A 14,878-nucleotide genomic window follows, 5' to 3' on the forward strand; every position below is an offset into this window, starting at 1 on the left:
TGATGTTGTGATATAAGGAATACATATTTGGTCCTCATCCCCAGTGCCTGGCACAGAGGTCCTAGCACTCTTGGAATTTCCTGAGTGACAGGAGTGAGGAGAGTCTTTTGTTATTCATAATAAGCCCCTTTCATCTATATCTGAATTTGTGCTAATGAGGTAGCTCTTGGAGGATGGGAATCACTTGCCACAGGAACCAACCATGTGATTAGAAGGTTGGAACTTTCGGGGCGCCTGGGTGGCGCAGTCGGTTAAGCGTCCGACTTCAGCCAGGTCACGATCTCGCGGTCCGTGAGTTCGAGCCCCGCGTCAGGCTCTGGGCTGATGGCTCAGAGCCTGGAGCCTGTTTCCGATTCTGTGTCTCCCTCTCTCTCTGCCCCTCCCCCGTTCATGCTCTGTCTCTCTCTGTCCCAAAAATAAATAAACGTTGAAGGTTGGAACTTTCAGCTCCACCCCCAACTTCTGAGACTAGAAGGGCTGAAGACTTACTTCAATCACCAATGGCCAATGTCTTAATCAATCATGTCTACATAATTGAACCTCCATAAAAAAACCTTAACTGAAGGGGTTCAGAGAGCTTCTGGGTTGGTAAACACATTGAGGTGCTGGGAGAGTGGCATGCTCAGAAAGGCCATGGAAGCTCCACGCCCCTTCCCACAGACTTTGCCCTATGCTTTTCCATTTGGCTGTTCCTGAGTTGTATCCTTTATAATAAATGAGTGCCAGTAAGTAAAGCACTTTCCTGAGTTCCTTGAGCTGTTCCAGCAAATTAACAAACCCAAGAGGGGTTTGTGAGAATCCCCAATTTATAGCCATTTGGTCAGAAGTTCAAGTGACAACCTAGGACTTGGAATTAATATCTGAAGTGGGGGAGCAGTCTCATGGGACTGATCCCTTAACTGTGGAATCTATGTCAACTCCAGGTAGTTAGGGTCAGAACTGAATTAAACTGTAAGAGATCCAGTTGGTGTCCACAGAGAATAAGAAAATTGCTTGTGGTGAAGAATCCACACATTTGGTGTCAGGGGTAGTATAAAAGTGTTAAGTGTAAAAGGAAATGATAGTTTTCTTCTTTTACCCAGCAATTCCACGTCTAGATATATACTCTTAAAAAAGTGAAAACAGGGACACCTGACTGGCTCAGTCAGTGGAGCATGCGATCTTGATCTCGGGGTTGTCAGTTCAAGCCCCACGTTGGGCACAGAGCTTACTTTAAAAAAAAAAAAAGTGAAAACAGCACTCAAACAAATGCATGTACACACAAGTTCATAGCACCAATATTCACAATAAGCAAAAGGTGTAACTAGCCCAAAAGTCTGTCAATGGATAAACAAATTATAATATATATACACAATGAAATAGTATCCAGGAATAAAAAGGAATGTGGTACTGATAAATACTACAAAGTAGATGAATCTCAAACACATTATGCTAAGTGAAAGAAACCACACACAAAAGATCACATATTGTACGATTCTAGCTATGTGAAATTTACATAATAGGTAAATCCACCATCAGGATGCATATTGGTGGCTGGCAGGGGGTAAGGGGAGGGAGATATGGGGAACAACTGCTTACGAAGTATGGAGTTTCCTTTTGGGGTGATGAAAATGTTTTGGAAAAACTAAAGACAGGTGGTGGATGCACAATATTTCAAATGTACTAAATCCCACTGAATGGTTTACTTTAAAATGGTTACTTCTATTTAATGTCAATTTCACCTCCTTTAAGTGTAAAATTTTTGAAATAATTTTTTTAAACTCTAAGGTTGAAATCAGATGCAGTGTCTTTATTTTTATTCATTCATTCACTCACTCATTTATTCAGTAAGCTCCATGCCCAATGTGGGGCTTGAACTCACAACCCTGTGATCCAGAGTCACATGCCCTACCAACTGAGCCAGCCAGGCACCGCTCTAAAGCTGAAACCAAATTAATGTCAAAGAACTTACAAGATGCCATTTCAAGGAGTACTCCACAAAATAGATTTAATGGTCTATTCAGACTTAATTCTTTTATTTGCCAAATTTGGTTTTACTTTAATTTTTTAAGGAAGTAACCACTAAGTTTTCAGTTCTTACATTAAAATGATATTACCATAATGCTTTACACACAATTGTTTCATTTTTGTCTGAGATAGTCTCTCCATACGTTTTCCACCCAACACTCTAAATATCTGAACAACACTACACAATGCATAAAGTGGCTCACTCTAGCAGTGAATTTTCAAAGAGCCAGTCATACTTCAAGGAATATGAGAATACTTCAAAGAAAATAAGAGAACATATATAAACTTCAAAATATTTCAAATCATTCTGATCCCTCTCTCCCTGTGCTCATCTCACCTTGCCCCACCTCTGCTATCAATCTTGAGAACCACTCACTGGTCTACAAATTATATTTATTCCAATGCAAAACACTAAAGTGGAAACAAATGTGTTGACGTACTATTTTGGGGTGAAGGTACAGGAAGGGAAGTGATCAATAGCCTTCATTAGGCTCTCAAAAGAGAAATATGACCCATCTCCACCAAAGGTGAAAATCCCTGCTACATTCAGCGAGGATCATCCATATATAGTACAGTTCTCCAGGCTGACAATTTAACAATCCACAGCAGAGAACAACTATCACTCACTTCAGCTGGGAAGACAAGAGAAACAATATATCTGGGTAATACAGGCCTATGCTCTGTCTCTAGAAAAAGAAAATTAAGAACAATTTTAATTTACCAAAATATCCACAAAAAATTAAATTGCTCCAAATGTACCAAAAGGATATTTTAGGTTGAATTTAATAAGATATGGTATTTGGAGTGGCTAGTAACACTATCAAAAGGAATTCCTTGATTACACATTTTGATATATTCTTAAAACACATATATTCACATAATCCATCTTTCAAAGAACTGGATTTGATCCAAGAGTTTCCAAATGAAAAGCAGCTAAAATGGAATCTGCACATCCCAGCCAACTTCTGGAAATGCAATAAGAATATAAAAATAGCTCTTACTAACTGCTTACTAATTTCAAATTCGGTTTTGAGACTACATCTCACAAATCATGACTGAGAATGACTGATTCAGAGTTGGAAAAGTATATTTACTATTACAGATGGAAAAAGTTCAGTAGTGCTGAAATCATGTTAAAAGGAGATGACAAAATTTTTCCTGATATATAATGAAATGATTAATTAATATAATTGGGATGATATTTTTGGATTCTCCCTTATTGGCAAATTTCTCTCCCTATACCTGCCATTGTAGCTCCAGTCAAGGGGGTAGGACACATACTACACTTCAGAAAAGAAACAGCAATGAAATAAAGGACCTTGCAAATGTTAGGAGGAAAGAGAAAGCCCACCCCTTCTATGCCTAGTATGTAAACAAGGGAAAAATCGAATATAGCACAAGGCTTTTGCCTAGCTCCCCACATGAAGCCCTGAGAAAAGACCATCATGCAGGATGCTCCTGGGGCAATATGGTCTGGAAGGAGGAACAACAGAATCTTAGCAGAGGAAAGAAGCAAATAAATGAGCTTGAGGCAACACTCCTGACTCCTATGACCTACATATATAAAGAGGATCCAGAAGCTTCATAAGCTCTGGAAGTATCAATCCCAAAGGATCTAAGCAATCAAGTAAGTCCAAGACAAGATTAGAGAAGCAACCCACAATGGATACCAGTGAAGACCAATGACCAGTACAGAATTTCAAGATACTCTCTACCACCTTCACAAAATCACCTGAACCCACCCCCATAGCACTTAAACAGCATCTTGATGTACAGCAGGGGCAAGCAGTGGGAATAATCTGAAAGACTGAGCATATACCTAAGAGAAGCTGAATTAGCTAATGAAAGTGACATTAATGAGCAAGTTCAAGCTGTGTAACGCTGTGTTCCCTTGCCTAACACTACCCAACTGGGTGAGAGGCTTGTAAGGAAGATTAGGATCATTACAAAAAATAAAGAAGCTATATTTTCTTTGAGTAAGATGCAAAATTTTCAAACTTGCTAACAATGTTTAGTAATTTTTATTTCATTTTCCTTTTTTCATTTCCTTTTCTTTTGTTTCCATTTTGTAAAATCAAAATTCAAAATTACTATCATAAACATCCTCAGGTAAGACACTACTCCATGAAACAAGACAAGGTAGTTAAAAAAAAAAGCAAAGGAAAAGTTCTTAGAAATTAGACATAAGATAACAGAAACAAAAATCTCAGCATAAGAATTAAAAGATAAAACAGAAAATATCCTACAAAGCAGAACAAAAAGACAAAAATCACAGAAAAGATAGTAAAACCAGAGAGTCTAGGAATTACAATATCTGTAAAAGAGAAGTGCCAGAAAGAAAATGTAACAAGATGTTAAAGGTGTAAATCAATAATAAAGAAAACAGAATTGATGACATAAATTTCCAAATTAAAAGAGATTATCAAATTATATAGACCCAAACTAGTATTCTTCAAATAAAAAATATCACCAAAAAATTTCATAATATGGGGACCCCTGCGTGGCTCAGTTGGTTAGGCAGCTGACTCTTGTTTTCGTCTCAGGTCATGATGCCAGGGTTGTGGGATCAAGCCCCATGTCAGGCTCCATGCTGAGTCGAGAGCCTGCTTAAGATTCTCTCTGCCTCTCTGCCCCTCTCCCTCATTCACATGCACTCTCTCTCTCTCTCTCTCTCTCTCTCTCTCAAATTAAAAAAAAAAAGAAATTTCATAATACTATGATTAAAAAGAAAATGCTTTAAAACTTCCATATGGAATAAACAGGTTTGACACAAAGAAGGATTCAGAAGGTCTTCAGACTGAGAAAGTCTGGTGGAACGGCAACCCAGGCAAACGGCAACCCAGGCAAACGACAAGCAAAACCTGAGGAAAAATAACTTCTAACCTGGAATTCTATAAGCAGTCAAAATATCAAGTGTAAGTCAAAAGAAACAGGTATTCTTCAAACCTGCAGTGTCTCAGCCAACCTACCTCCCATCCGCTCATTCTCAGGAAGCTACTGAGCAAAGTATACCACCAAAAGGAGGGAATGAATGACAAGTGAAGAAGATATGGAATCAATTCCATATTTAACTCAAGCAAAGGGAATTTTCAGGCGGATGGAGAAGGGAGATCCAAAAATGACAACTGCACATTCGGGGAAAGAGCAACCGGTCCTAACTGAAACCAGTCAGCAGAGCCATCCTCCAGAAGAGGAAGTTGAAGGAACACTCAGTGTGTCTAAATGCAATGAGAAGACATTTAGAGAATTAGGGGGTAGTTTGGTAATGGATAAGTAATACATACATAGAAAAACTGGGGGACAATTATCAATGACTCAAGAGAAAGTTTTCTAAGGAAAAGTAATCACAGCATGCCAAATAATTCAGCTGTGAATTACCTGTTCAGAGTAATACCAATACAAATAATCAATTCTAACCCACACAAATTTTGGATATAATTACACTGGGAGAATGAGAGTATAGGAAGTGTGTATATAAGTGAGAGAGGGGGAAAAAGAGTTGAATCCTCATCTTTCATGTGGGACAATAGATAATACCTTAAAATTAAGAATTCACAGCAAAAGTGGTGATGGCTGTGTGGCAATGAGAATGTACTTAATGCCACTAAATTGTACACTTAAAAATGGTTAAAATAGTAAATTTTATGTTATATATATTAACTGCAACCAAAAAGAAAAGAAAAGGTAGGGGCTCTGGGTGGCTCAGTTGGTTAAGCGTCAGACTCTTGGAGCCCCATGTAGGGCTCCACAGTGGGTGTAGAGCCTGCTTGAGATTCTCTCTCTCCCTCTCACTCTGCCCCTCCCCTACATGTACACTCTCCTCCTCTTTAAAAAACAAAAAGTAAAAGCAAAAGCATACAGGAGGTAAATGCCAAAACAAACTGCTAAGAGTTGTTGAACTTTGTTGCCTTTAAAGAGAAGGAAGCTAGATGGTTGAGGGAGGGTAAGGAGCGGCAAGATATTGCAGGGGAGCATAGGAGTTCCTCAGGCCTTTAAAAGAGTTATATAGGGGCATCTGAGTCGCTCAGTCAGTGAAGCGTCAGACTCTAGATTTCAGCTCAGGTCATGATCTCATGGTTCATGAATTTGAGCCCCACGTGGGGTTCTGTGCTGACAGCATGGAGCCTGCTTACGATTCTCTCTCTCCCTCTCACTCTGCCCCTCTCCTGCTCGCACACTCTTTCACTCTCTCTCAAAAATAAATAAACTTTAAAAACTAAGTAAAATAAATAAAGATATATAACTTTGATAAAAATTAAAATTAAATTTAAAAAACTAATCAGGAAATTTTAAAGCTGGCCCTTTTTTTTCCTGTCTATATAGGTAAGATTGAGACTACTCTTAATTTGATCTTTCAAGTACAACATACATGGGGCGCCTGGGTGGTGTCCAATGTCAGCGCAGAGCCTGTTTGGGATTCTCTCAACTTTTCACTCTGCCCCTCGCCTGCTCACGCTTACTCACTCACTCTTTCTGAAAATAACAAACTTTAAAATAAAATAAAGTTCAACATACAAAATTATGATATGCATGAACATTTGAGGAAAGCGTATGTCCTGAATAGGTCTATGCTCATAAAAATATGTTTATGCCTATTACCCAAAGCAAAGTATATGAGGCTACATGCAATTTTGGACATTAGCTAGATTAAGCAAAATAAAACTATGCAGAGTAAATCTCTGGCACCACCTCTTCTACCTGACTCAAATTTCTGTATCATAACTAGAGCCCTGCATATCCGTTCTAATTGAAGGAAATAATCTGGATAAATGAATTTAACATGAAACTATGCAAATTCTCTATTACATTCCCTTAGCAATTTAGATACCACGAATTCAGAATTTACAATAATTCAGAAAAGATACATTCTTTTTAAGAACATGTTTAGAAATTAGAGATTAATTTACTATGCTTTCAAATCAAGAATCAGCCATAAGTTTTAGTTATTTAAGTAGTTAAAAGTGCATTACAACTTATCCAATTGGCAAACAATTTAAACTGTGTTAGCCAAGTATTGGCAAGAATATGGAGCAATAAGAACTCTCAAATTTATCCTGCTGGTGGCAGGGTACATTGGAACAAAACTTTGAACACGAATTTTGCATTATGTATTAAAGGTGAAAATATGTATGCTCTGCAACCCAGCAATTTAACTGTAAGAGGAACTCTCTTACAAAGAATTGTTCATAGCAATATTCAGAATGTTCATAATAGGGAAAACTTGGAAATACGAATAGTGAAATACATAAATAAATTGTAGTGTGTTTATGCCAATGGAATTCTATAAAGAGGTAAAAATGAACAAGCACTGACTATATTCATCAAAATTGATGAATATGAAAACATGGCAATGACCTAAAGAAATAGGTCACAGAAGAATACTTAAAAGATCATTCTATTTATAAAAAATTTCAAGAACAAAAAACTCTAGGTATTGTATTAAGAGAATGATTTATCATAAAAACCAGAACACTGTTTACCATATTGGGAGAGTGAGATACACAGGAAGCAGCATTTAAGGTAAGGCAGTATGTAAGGTACTGGTAATGTTGGTTTTGTGTTTTTTTTTTTAATGTTTATTTATTTTTGAGAGAGAGACAGAGCATGAGCATGAGCAGGGGAGGGACAGAGAGACAGGGAAACACAGAATCTGAAGCAGCCCCAAGCTCTGAGCCACCAGCACAGAGCCCAATGCACGGCTCGAACTTGGCAAGTCGCAAGATCACAACCCAAGCTGAAGCCAGATGCCCAACCGACTGAGCCACCCAGGTGCCCCAGTTACTGGTAATGTTCTATTTCTTTTTGGAGGTAGTTATAGAACTGTTCACATTATAATTATTTTTAAAGGTACACATACACATTTTATGTATAGTTATGTAATATTTCACAAAAAGTAAAGAAAAATTAATCCTATAAAAAAAGAGGAACATTAAAAATTGAGAAAAATGCATTGCATTGTGAGCCTATTGTAACTTTTTCATTAATTATTTCACATATTAGCATTTAAATACAGTGTAGTTCATAATATTAACTGTACCTAAAAGTAATAAAATTTTACTTTATTGCTTGTTTCTTTTTAACTTTAATTAAATACTTGACTCAGTTCAGCAACTACTGAGAACTTATTATGCACCAGGCATGGATTAAGCACTGGGGATACCATAACAAAGAAGTCATAGCCCACAGCCCTGCCCTCGAATGGCCTGAGGACAAAGATATACAAACAGAAAAATATTTTAATTAATATCTATTTTATCCTGATTATTAAAGCAATATTTTTTCAGTATTTAAACCTTATAATCTCAAAGTAAAAATGAGGTAACAAAATACTTCTATTATTCCCACTACAAAAATAGAACCACTTTGAACATCTTGTACCAGTAATTGTCACTGAATCCTCGTCACCATAAATCCTATCACCCTTGCCAATGCCTGGGCATGAAACCCAATTCGAGGCTATGCGAAAGAAAGGGAAGTCAGCTGGGAACTTCTGGGAAAGATGTGCACACTCCTAAAGGAGAAACAGGAAGAGAGAGATCTTCTTCACTCTCTGGAGGTTCTCATATCTGGGAACTGTTGTGGCCAATTGGCTACCAGCCTGATGGCAGGCCAACATAGCACACTGCCTCAAATAGATAAACTGAAATTTATATGACCATCTACCTAATATAGGGCTTTCGGGTTGTCTTCGGTTTTTCATTATTTTTTTGAATTATCTTTGTATTTCATGTTATTTCTTTAAAATATATATCTAGGCAAACAGATAATTTCAATGTACTGTATGACAAAAAGCAATAAGGCTACACATAGGGTAATAAGAAAACACAGGGAATAGATACTCTGTCCAGCCTGTAGGTAGTTTTTGACTTAATACTCCTACTCCACCAAATAATAGGTAATTATATAGGTTGGAAGGGTAAGTGTACCTTCCTAATTTTCTCATTACAGTGCTATGTCTTTTAATGTGATTCTTCTCCAAATCTTGTTAAAGAACCATGTCATCTTTTTTATTTTTTTCCTCAGTGAAATGTTTCTACTTTTTCCACCAGCTTTATTGAGATATAGTTGACATATAACATTATATAGGTTTAAGTATATAATGATTTGAGATATGTATATATTGCAAAATGATTATCACAATAAGTTAACACCCACCACCTCACAGTTAACATTGCTTTTTCTCATAAATAGAACTTTAAAGATCTACTTTCTTGGCAACCTTCAAATATACCATACAGCAGTCACCATGCTGTGCATTAAATTTCCAGAACTTAGTTTTTATAACTGGAAGTTTGTACCTTTTGGCCACCTTCATTCATTTCCCTGTCCCTCACCCCCACCGAATAACTACCAATATGTTCTTTAACAAACTGTGGCCATCTTGCACCACAAAGCCATATCATCGGTTTCACTTTCCACTATTTCAGTTGTCCGCAGTCAACTGCGGTCCAGAAGCAAATAATATTCCTTCCAACACATCATCAGAAGGTCCACAGCAGCCTAATGATAAGTCACAATGCCTACATCATTCACCTCGTTTCATCTCATCACATAGGCATTTATCATCTCATATCATCACAAAAAAAAAGAGTACACTAAGATATTTTGAGAGAGACCACATTCATAAGACTTTTATTGCAGTATATTATTATAATTGTTCTATTTTATTATTAGTTGTTGGTAATCTCTTACTGCACCAATTTTATAAGTTAAACTTTATCATAGGTATGTATGTATGTACAAGAAAAAAATATGTATAAAGTTTGTTACTATCCACAGTTTTAGGCATCTACTGGGAGTCTTGGAATGTATCCCTGTGGATAAAGGGAGACTACTCTATCTCTTTACCTCTCTACAGAGATTCCCTTTATGACATGTTCAATTTATTCAGGAGTCCCTTGAATTCACCCATCTCCTTAGAACTAATGCCATTTTTACACAAATTTCAAACATGGCTATGTTTAAGCATTTACTAAAAAAATATTTACCAAACACCAGTAATGCTAAACACTATATAAGATGTAGAATAAAATATTCTTCACACTGAATATAGAATCAAAATTATTTTTACCTGCTTTTCTTTGATAAATCTGGTATTAATTCCTAAAGTAATCTATAAAATATGATATTTTGGGAGAAAAGAACTGGCTCGTTGGGTTTTACAAAGGCTGTCTCAGGAAGCTAAAATCCCAGGGGTTTCAAACTATAGTTGACTCCTGAAAAACATGGTTTTGAACTGCATGAGTCCACTTATACGCATATTTCTTCCAGTAAATATAATACAGTACTGTAAATACTTACATTTTCTTAGTAACATTTTCTTTTCTCTAGTTTACTTTATTGTAAGAATACAGTATATACTACAAATAGCAAACAAAATATATGTTAATTAACTGTTTATGTTATCAGTATAGCTTCCAGTCGGCAGTAGATTATTAGTAGTTAACTCTTTGGGGAGTGAAAAGTTATATGGAATTTTCAACTGCACGGGGGGGGGGGGGGGGGGTCGGTGCCCCTAACCTCTGTGTTGTTCAAGGGTCAACTGTGTATCTTCTAGGACTAGTGAAAATTAGTATTTGTTTAGACCAAATATTCTCATACTATCATTGTTTGATTTTGCAATAGCGCTCTTCCTTAAAAATAATTTTTAAAAATATATTTATGTTAAATAAATAGTAAGTTTTACTTTAATAGTTTTACATCATCCTTGAGATAACTGATATATCTTAGAATGTCACAAAATAGCAATCTGCTAGCAAATTAAGTAATATCAGGAAATTCCAAACAATAAATATGTAGTATGTTGTGATTTCATGGAGAAAGGTCTAAAAAAAGTATTTAAAGAAACTAACAATCATGAGTAATTATCAGACACGTGCATACAATCTGAAATTTCACCAAGTGAGAGCAAGATACCACTAACAAACAGAATTCAGTGATTTTATCTATAGATATCACCACAAGAACATTTCTTCCTTTTGCCACAGTTATTTTCCTATGTATCCATGTTACCTGGCATGATCTTATTAGTAGATCATGTATCATAAACAACACACTGATGTATGTGGCATCTCAAGTACCTGAGATAAGGCCTAAAAGACAGTCAAGTGTATTTGAAAGAGTGTCTTATTTAGAATGTTTTGGCAAACACGATGTTTTTATCTCAAAATAATATCTGGTTCATTTTTTTTAACAAAGCAATATTATTATTATTATTATTATTATTATTATAAGCAAATATTCATGCCTATAATTACCATCTATTTTTCTCAGCTAAGAATGGGTGATTGATGACCAAGCTCATCTAGTATTGAGACTTAGACTGTCTTAAAAATATTTGCTATAACATTAAGGAGTCATGGGGAGAAGAAGATCCCAGAAAACAAAGGGGAAAATGCTTCTTAGTGCCACCAAGAAGCTATGATAAAAAAGTTCCATGGTTAAACACCAAGCAGCCTTAAAAATACACACAGATTATGTCTCACAGAGGATAAATAAAATGAGCCAAATGATCCAAGATGTTGAAAATGCTCCATATTTCTTTCAGGGAATACCTGGTTGGTAACAACATTCTATAAAAACAGTCTAACAGTTGCAACTGTGTATTATTTAAGGAGGACTAAGGTGAGATGACATCAAATTATTTTTTAATATCAGAGTAGTAAATGTGCAAATGAGAAAAGGAGATTGAAATCCATGAAATGGTATATGTTGAATTTCAGGATAACCCATCATGACTAGAGAACTAGCAAATCCAAAAAAGTCCATTAAAGTTTTATGTCTAAAAAATTGGAATGCATCTTTTTTACAAATTAAAGACAGATTGTAAAGAGAGGGTTGGAGTTGGAAAGTTCCCTGCTCATCAAATTAAAAACAAGAGCTCTATTCATAAAAAAAAAAGAAAAGAAAAAAAAAATTTAAAAGAATACTTATGTGGTCAAGTCACATTCTTTGTTCTGAAGTTTTTATATGCAACTTGGGGTGAGCATTTTACTTGTGATTCATAAAGAATCAGTGTAAGTAAAGACAAGTTTAACAGGGGCTCCTAGAGCACATGAGTACATTCCAGGTGATACGTAAGTAGCCGTGTAAGATACCGTAAGAAAGGAGAAAACACACCCTAAATACCCAAAGGAAGGAGTGTGGTCACATGACCAACAGCTGGACTTGATTAAAAAGAAATACCAGGTTAGGCGCTATGGTAGTTCTTCCATAGTTACATGACAACACAAATGAGAAATGCTACATTTCTCACAGCCTGTTGCCTAGTGATCTCAATGCCTGCCCTTTATCCACCCTCACAGTACAACCACTTCTCCCTTTCTTCCTCCGCAACACTGCAGTATTCTCATCTTACAACATCATTTTTTAAAAGAACTTTATGAGGAAATGGAGCAAGTGTAAATAAAAAGTCAGCTTCACTTATAATCTGTGATTCGTTTCCACTTTCACAAGCACGACAAAATACAAATTGACGTTTCCTCGTGAGTAAAAGATATAAATGTGGACAAACTACTTTAAGTAGATTACATTGTGCTGGGACAGTAGAATGCCTGCTTTCTGAGGATCCAATGTTCAAATGCAGGATAGGAAGTGGATGACAAATGTAACACATCTTTCTTTCTTAAAATTGGCTGTGCAGTAAGGCAGGAGGTTAATACACAATGTAGTACTATGGAAACAACATGGTTTTACTGAACTGTGAACTAAAGAGTTACATTAAATACCCACAATTCCTTGTGAAAATCTCTTTGTTTTTCTGCTTCTCAGCATCTGCATTTTACAGCTGCCTCCTTCAGTATGGACCCTGTCTTGTAGAAGTTTGGGAACTTAAAACATTAATATCCAGGAGCTTAAAAACATCACAGCACTAATAACTTACACAGATGGGAGTAAAACAGTCACAGCATTCTTAACTATAAGCTGAACAGAAAATAAATCTAAAGACTAGTGATGACGATTTACAGAATATAAGAGCAAAATTATCTCTTTCAGCTTGGCAAAAGCATTTATACTTGCAAAATTTTCCTATAAGCCAAAAAAGGAGACAGATTAATATCAGGTCTAAGGTAACATTTACCAAAAGGTTAAAATCCCAAGAAACTATTTCTCAATCAACTTATTATTTTCTTATAGTAATAAAAGTACTTTTTTTGAGATAAATGCTCAACCTGATGCAAAAAAGTATCATTTAATCAATGAGATTCTTTTTATTCCTCGTAGTTCAATATAATGACAGAAGTTATTGATATCAATATAATGACAGAAGCTCCTGCCCCTCCCGACACCATCATCACTCCTGCGGATCTTTTAAAGTAGTCCTCAGGGGCGCCTGCATGGTTCAGTCAGTTGGGCGTCTGACTTGATTTCGGCTCAGGTCATGATCTCACGGTTTGCTGGTTCAAGCTCTGCACTGGGCTCTGCATTGGTGGCACGGAGCCTGCTTGGGATTCTCTATCTCCTTCCCCCTCCTCCAGTCATGTACATGCTCTCTCTGTTTCTATCTCTCTCAAAGTAAATGAATAAAAACATTCTTAAAAAAATAAAGTACTCCTCATTTCAAGGCAGCTCCAGCTTCTCCCTGAGAACCCTGACTCTGCAGGTTAACAATATGAGCTCTTGAGCATCATCACCTCTTGGCCAACCTCACCAGGTCTGGTATAATGCCAATCTGTCTCCCGTTCTCAAAAAAATTCTGAATTTAGATGAGCACTGTCCAAAAGAACTTTATGTGATAATGAGAATATTCTGTATCTGAGCTGCCTGTGGTAGCTATGAATCATATGTGGCTACTGAACACATGAAATGTGGCTAGTGTGACTGAGGAACTGACTTCTTATATTTTATTCAACTGCAACTAAATATAAATTTAAATAGCTGCATATGACTAGTAACCTACCAGAGACAGCACAAATCTAGAGCAAGAGTACTTCTTTTCCTACCGGAAATCATTTATTTTATCCTGTAGATGATGGGAGAGTTACTCAAAGGTTGGACTTAACGTTTTAGAAAGTGTTTTCTGGCTGCTTTTTGGGAGTATGATTTTAGAGGCTGGGAAGGGAAAGAAAATGCTGAAGGTCTGTAAAGTACTCATCGGATTTGGCAATTACAAGGTCTCTGGTAATCTCAGAATGAGAATTTAGAGTGGAGAAGTGGGGTTATAAACTTCAGTGGAAACAGAGATTGCAAATTCAGACCACTCTTTCAAGAAGTCTGGCTTCAAAGGAAGAAAGAGAGGAAGTAGGGAACAAACATCATGAAGAACCTCTCGTGTGCCAGAATTTTAAAGAAGGAGCTTCACATTGATTACTCCATTTCCTTTGCTTAATCTTCAAACCTGCAATAAACCTCCTCTTACAGAAATTGAGAAATGAAGCCTCAGAGGGGCTGACTTGCTCAGGGACACTCTGGTAGGTCTGGGATTATAAAACTAGAGTCTTTTTCAGGCCAAACTTCATTCTCTTGAAGGTCAAGCAGAAATGCAGGACGGATCTGCAGAAAGATTAAAGATAGGAAAGAGTGATAGCGTAATTAATGAGCAAGGCTCTGGAGAAGATAGGGAGAAATAGAGTCTAGACAAGAGATATTAACCTCGGATGAGAACAGGAAAATCCGTTCCTCTGAGATGGAAACATAGAAATCCAGTAAGTGTGAATGTGTACATGTTTATACTACAAGGGGTTTAGGGATGACAGGAAACAGCTGAAATTAAAACCTGATGATCTTTATTTTCCCTGTGAAGCAGAAGGCAAGACCTTGCGTGAGAAGATGAGAGCAAAAGTTTAAAGAGGATGGTCTGACCTAGCCATGATGGAGAGAAAGGGAGGAATGGGCCTGAGACCCAAAAGAAAAAAAAATTTTTTTTTAAGTT

General features: G+C 36.6%; 1 protein-coding gene and 1 non-coding gene across 2 annotated transcripts in view; both read right to left on the bottom strand.

Moving 5' to 3' along the window:
- LOC115528120 (tetratricopeptide repeat protein 28-like) overlaps positions 1-14,878 on the bottom strand; it is a 452,468-nt gene that overhangs the window by 358,366 nt on the left and 79,224 nt on the right. The window lies entirely within an intron of this gene.
- Positions 1,837-1,909, bottom strand: TRNAQ-CUG. The gene has a single exon. It is a non-coding gene; the product is annotated as a tRNA-Gln (tRNA).

The sequence above is a fragment of the Lynx canadensis genome, chromosome D3 (genome assembly GCF_007474595.2).
Source record: "Lynx canadensis isolate LIC74 chromosome D3, mLynCan4.pri.v2, whole genome shotgun sequence".
Taxonomy (NCBI): domain Eukaryota; kingdom Metazoa; phylum Chordata; class Mammalia; order Carnivora; family Felidae; genus Lynx; species Lynx canadensis.